This window comes from Cyprinodon tularosa, unplaced genomic scaffold (assembly GCF_016077235.1).
Source record: "Cyprinodon tularosa strain WSP-4 unplaced genomic scaffold, ASM1607723v1 ctg808, whole genome shotgun sequence".
Taxonomy (NCBI): Eukaryota; Metazoa; Chordata; class Actinopteri; order Cyprinodontiformes; family Cyprinodontidae; genus Cyprinodon; species Cyprinodon tularosa.
Window position 1 is genome coordinate 64,382 of NW_024039572.1, and position 6,730 is coordinate 71,111.

Below are 6,730 nucleotides of genomic sequence, written 5' to 3' on the forward strand. Positions count from 1 at the left end.
GACTTTTATTTAAAAGAGTGTAAGAAAGAGAAAGCCCCTTTTGTAGGAAAGGCAGAAGAAGTGATGAATGCATTTTAAGAAGGGCCATGTGTTGCACTAATGTAAGCTAGGGGACCCTCCTCACAGTGAAACATAATGGTGGTGGTGTCATGCTATGGGAATGTTGTCCTTCATTAGGGACGGTGAAGCTTGTAAGAGTTAATAGGAAGACAGATGGAGCTAAACAAAAGGGAGGAGAGGAAAAATTATTTCACAAAACAAGTTGCTCTACAGGACATTGGCTGGGAAAAGGGTAAATAAAAAAATCCTTTTTACATTTTTCATAGTTTTATTTTTTTTTAACCTGATGCAATAGTCCAGGCTTCCTTCCTTCCTATTTAATTTAAAAAGCATTTGATTTTATCTTTTTAGGATATATGACATAATAACAAGAAACCATTATGGATTTCAGGATATTAATTAAATTCATCATGTTGCTGCATCTCTGAATAAAACTTGATTCATTTTTTACTGTCAAGTTTCCTGAGGTTACATTTGATGTGATTTGTTGCTTAACACAAACTAAAATACGATTAATTGAATGTAAAAACAAAATAAATATGGAAACCATGTATCAGATTATTGATTGATTGACTTTATTGATCTCACAGTGGAGATCAATAAAGCTCAAATAGTCAAAAAGAGAAGAAGAAGGTGCCAAAGGAAGAAATATGTGCATGGGATATATACAGTATATACAGTGTGTCCAGATATTATTTATTTTTTTTATACAGGATTACTGCACGGGGTGTTTACATGGGTATTTATATAGATATATATATATATATATATATATATATATATATATATATATATATATATATATATATATATATATATAGTTATTGAACTGTGTGTCAAATATAAAGAAACAGGTTATTGCACAGGGTATTAAATTGTAATTGCACAATATACAATGCACAACTTATTGCCATTGTAGTGTCGCATTGTAGAGTCTGGTGGCTGCAGGGATGAATGACCTGCTTTTACAAACAGGGTGTAAAAGTCAAAGGACCTTACAGCAGATTAATACCTGCTTTCAACAATAAAATAGTTTGTGTTGATTTGTCAGATAGAAATCACATCTCAAAACATATAATACAAATCATATAAAACCCTCAAGCGCGTTACTCTGACAGTCACTCAATAACATGACAAATAGTGAAAACATTAGGGGATGTGAATACTGTTCTGAATGACAACTCAATATATCTGTCTGGAGTTATTTGGAAAAATGTTCCCTTTTGTACTCTCTCTCTATATATTAAGAAACCACTTTAAACCAAGTCAAACAAAACTTTTTCAGAGGTAACACACTGACATCATGAGAAAAACTAACCCAGGCAGAGCTGAGAATAGTGAACACACAGAGAGAAAATAAAAACATGGATAACATTAGACATCAGAAATCCTTTGATTTTTTTTCCTAGGTTTATTTTTTTGTGCACCACACTTCACTAATGTACAGTGGTATAGATGTGTTAGACTGAGTCGCTTAATGTAAAGAACCCTACAGATCTTTAGATAAACTCAGAACTGAGAGCAACTGACTTTGAAAATGTCACGGTTTGGTGGAGGTTTTTGAGGACCCAAATGCAGAGACCAGGAGGCAGAGGTGAGTCTTGCAGGTTTAATGAGGCAGAAATCCAAAAAACAAATACAGAAAGCCAGGATCTGGGGGACATCAGGGAAAACACACATGAGGAGCCGGGGAAAGACAAGGAACCAGCACTGAGGAACTGCACAGTGAGAATATGGCTGTGTTGGAAATTATGGGGTGTGTCTTCCAAGGAAGACCGGAGGAGTTGTGGCTGTGAATTCAAACAGGTCTAGCCTTTGAAAAGAATGAACACAGAACTTTCCAAACTGTTTCTTTTTGTTGTTGTTTTTTTTTATTGTAAAGTGAACAAACACTACACTCATGAGAATACAGAGTGGAATAAAGGTTCCAACCACCGGGAGCATGAACAAATAAAAGCAAATGAAATGATATAAACCTTAGTCAGTCAAAAAACATGCTGCAGTCATTTTGCACATCTCTGATGTTGCTGCTATTTTCAAATATCAATTACTGTAAAAAAATGTCCATAGCTGTAAATTATATAATATTATTGTTAAAACACTTTACTGTACAGCTTTTATTGATAATTTAACTCTTCCCTATTAAGTTATTCTTATGCATTTTTCTAATATTTCCCCAATGCAGGACAAATAAAGGGATTTTCTATTCTATTCTTTGAAAGGGGTAGAAAGATGTAAGTAAATCTAAACAATGTATGTATAAAAACTATCTGCAAAATCTCTCAAAATTCAGCAACAAAAAATATTTAAATTGTTCAAAATAGCAATTGAAAATAAAAATTATATCAGATTTATAGTCCCCACACTGCAGATATATTAGAATGTGTCCTTAAATATTGGCCAAACCCATTTAGACAGTAAAAGATAAAAACCTTTCAATAAATCATACATTACCCGCCAAATAACTGACTCAATAACCATTAAAACAACTACTTTTATTAAACTATTCACGGAACTATTCTGTTGCATTATATTAAACTGAACTTCCAATATTCACCACTGTTCTGTGCCAAGCACCATTTTCCTCTGAACACAGAGCAGCCGGCTTGCTTGGTCTCGCAATGAATCTTGGGATAAGAATAGGTAGGATACATCGGACCCGTGCTTCAAATCGCGCAAAAAGAAGAACGCATTTGTAGGCTGCAAAACAAGGAGTCTTGGAATCTGACCAGACCACGCTATGATGTAATCGGCCTTCAAATCTGGCCCTCGGAGGACGCAGCCCATAAATTCGAACAGAGCCTATATATGGGAGACAGAACAGAGCCTGAACTAATGAGCTGACAAGGAAAAGGTGTGGATGGAAGCGTCTAGAAGGGAGCTAGGGGGAAAGGAAACACACACAAGGGGGCAACAGAGAGTAACTCAAGAAATACAAAAGCACTCAAAAATATAACCAAAAACAACTAAAATAACACAAAATGGAAATGAACCCAATAAACTAGAAAACACAGAAAGACAAGAATAAAAAGTATAACTGAAATCTCAACAAGAAAAACTTAAACAAAACCAAAAAGTGCAGAGTCATGAAAGAAAAGGGTTCAGAGCTGCTCTCTGTTAAAGAACAGACTGCCTCAGGCACTTATTGAACTTTAAGTTGCCTGTTATTTCCTAACAGACTTTTCAAATTCAGACATAAGATATAGAGGGAAATCCAAAACAAACAGTTAGCTAGATGCACAATTATCCAAACAAACAAAAAACCCTTATTTTAATGATGGAGAAAACCCAAAATGTAGCTGCTTGTTTGAATTCGAACTGAGCGACAGATTTCTAGGTTTGGTCCAACAGTTAGACTCTAGCTCATTATGTCTAGTGCTTAAATAAATTGCAAAGCATACATAAAGTGTGTGTTTACACCCTGTGGTTCCAGTGGGCCTCAGAACAATCCAGGAATAGACTGTTGAAAAGATAGCAGGCCCACCATCTAGTGGCCATAGTGAAGAGTGAAACTGTAAACACTATAACTAACAGTTAACCTTCTGCAAATTATTTTGTGAGCATATATAAAATAAGATAATAAAAAAAAGCCAAGTGCAGTAAAAATTCAATAATGTAAATTAAGTAAACTTGCAGGTTACCAAACACATGTAAAACTTGCAGAGGTTTCAAATCCTTAAACTACCTTTTGAATGAATGACCAAAGGTCAAAGGTTAAACAAACTCAAAACAGTCACTTAGGAGGACTGGACCAAATCTGAGTGAAATGGCAGCAAAGGTCCAAAGAAAACTCAAGAAAAAAAAGCAGAAAGCAAGAGAACTATTAAAAAGATGGGAGGAACAACAAGACTGGTGATTCTAAGAAAACAGACGTAAAAATCTGAATTTTTATGAAATGTCTTAAGCACTGTACGATTTTTTTGCCATTTTCGGACCGATTCTCCAGTCATGCAAGAATTTTTCGATCGGGCCAGGTTTCAGCTTCATCGTGCATCATGTAGTATACAGCAGGTAATGAGGGGCGATCAGCCTCTCATGCCCACCTTTCGTGAGGTCAGGAGAAAATCAAATATATTTGAAATTCAATCGGCCGTCGTAAGATTGCATCAGAGCGTCGGGCCGCACAGAGTTAGAACATGCATCGTCAGCTGTGAACTTTCCAACCCTTTGGTTTCATCCTACAGTTTGAGCTGTAGCTGAGTGCGACAACTGAAAATAACGCACAGTTTATGCACGGCTTTAATTCAATTTCAATTCAGTTTCAATTCAGTTTATTGATATAGCGCCAAATTCACAACACATGTCATCTCAAGGCACTTTACAGTTCAACCAGATCATACAGTCAAATTGATACAAAGTTTTCTATCTAAGGAAAACCAGTTGATTGCATTGACTCATTGACTCAAATACAATCCCTCACACTAAGCATGCTTGTAGTGACAGTGGAGAGGAAAAACTCCCTTTTAACAGGAAGAAACCTCCAGCAGAACCAGGCTCAGTGTGAGCAGCCATCTGCCGAGGCCGACTGGGGTTCAAGGAGACAGAAGCAGAGATACAAAAAGCAGCTGTAAAAGGCGGCCCCGTCCAGGAAACACACAGCCAGGCAGACGAGCTCCAAGGCAGCTCCCATGCCAGAGGACGAAGAGAGCACATCCACTCAGTCACGGTCAGAGAAACAGGACCACACTGGAAAACAGGCCGATCTCCACCATCTATAAACAAGGGTGTTGATGGAAGCAGCACAGCTGATGTTTCTTTCCAGGATGACGTCACAGCCAAACAGGAACAGACTTTAAGCTGAAGTGCTGCCATGGCCATACCACAGAGAGACACATCTCACAGCTTTTGGTGATAATAACATTTAACACCCATCCATCCATCCATCCATCCATCCATCCATCCATCCATCCATCCATCCATCCATCCATCCATTTTCTCCTTAGTTCTTGTCAGGATCGCTATGGATCCAGTGCCTATCTCCAGCAGTCTACAGGCGAGAGGTGGGGTACACCTCGGAGAGGTTGCCAGTCTGTCGCAGTGCAACACAGAGACATACAAAGACATACCACTACACACACACACATACTCACACCTAAGGACAACTTAGAAAAAGCCAATTAACCTAACGATTGTATTTTTGGACTGTGAAACTAGGTATTGATAAAGTTATATTGGAAGCAGCACAGGTAACATCCCAGGAAGTAAGTATAATATTAGGACAGATATTGTTCCATAGTGGTCTGAGAAGAGTACAAATGCAGTAGGCATAAGGCATGCAACTCTGAGAGTCCGCACATGCAGGTTGCGCAGTGGTTAGTACGCAAGACCCTTGTATGGAGGCCTTAATCCTTGATGTGGCCAACATGGGTTCAAATCTGACCTGTGGTCCTTTGCCGCATGTCTCTCTTATACCCCATTTTCTGTCTGCCTACTGTCAGAAAAACGAGCCACTAGTGCCGTAAAAACAAACAAAAAAAAACTTTGAGAATCAGATAGCTTATAAACAACTTCAGGGTGTTGTTCAAAGGGTAATAAAAAAAGTAAGGAATGTATATTGGAATAGATAATGTGAGTCACTGGAAGAACTACACTATGAGGTAAAGTATGGAGTACAATCAAATAAAAAAATCAGAGGGATTAGGAGGGAATTTGGATTCCCCGTTTTAAGGGTTGGGAAGCACTAGTAGCAGAAAATGAGCTCTTAGCCAGAATCTTTGCTAAAGTGCACAGTACTGCTAATTTTTTATTTTTTTTTAGCAAGAAATAAGACAGAGAGGTATTACAATAAAGAATTGAGCCTTTGAAGTCTAATGTGGTGAAGCTGGTAGAGCTGATTTAATAAATGTGTCTTTTTCTATGGTTAAGTAGTGTTGATAAAAATAATAGAGTAAACATTAGGAAGAGATCAGATAAGATTTAGTGTGAAGAGTAGAGAGATCATTCTTAAGCTTTACAATAAAGTATGGGATACAGGAGTGCCACCAGCTGCTTGGAAGGAATCAACTGTTGTTCTTATCTGTAAGCCTGGCAAAGACCCAAGTGATCCTGCTAGATATAGGCCGATTGCTTTAACATCCCATGTGGGTAAAGTAATGATAAATGAGCGGTTAAAGTACTTTAAGGAGAGAGATGAGTTGTTTAAACCATGTCCGGGTGTCATGACTCAGAACAGAGGACCCAGTATTCAGACAAGACAGACAGTGGTATTATTCAAAAAGATTTTATTAAAACACTAACAGACTGGAGATCTGCAGTGGTGGCAGCTAGGACATCTGAAGTTAGTGGTTATGTTAGTAAATCTAACAGAGGAAGAATATGAATGTGAGTCACTAACCTGGTTTACAAGTTCAGTCCATGCCCAGAGAAAGAGGTAGGATCCAGCTGGTGGGCTGCCTACAAGATGTGGCAAGTGCGGCCAAGAGTGTCCCAGATGCTGCAGCCCCAGAGAACAAGCAGGAGTCCGAAGACAGGTGAGGCAAAAGGTTCAGATGGGAACAGAAACACCAAGGTAATCTAAAAAAACTCTCATCTCTGGCTAGAGAGAACAAGATAATCAGGCTTTGATGGCTGGTAGAAGGCAGCTTAAATAGAGGCAGGAGCAGGTGGATCAGATTAGCAGTGATGAGAAACCAGGCAGAGTTAGACAGGTGAATGGAATGAGTAATTAAGC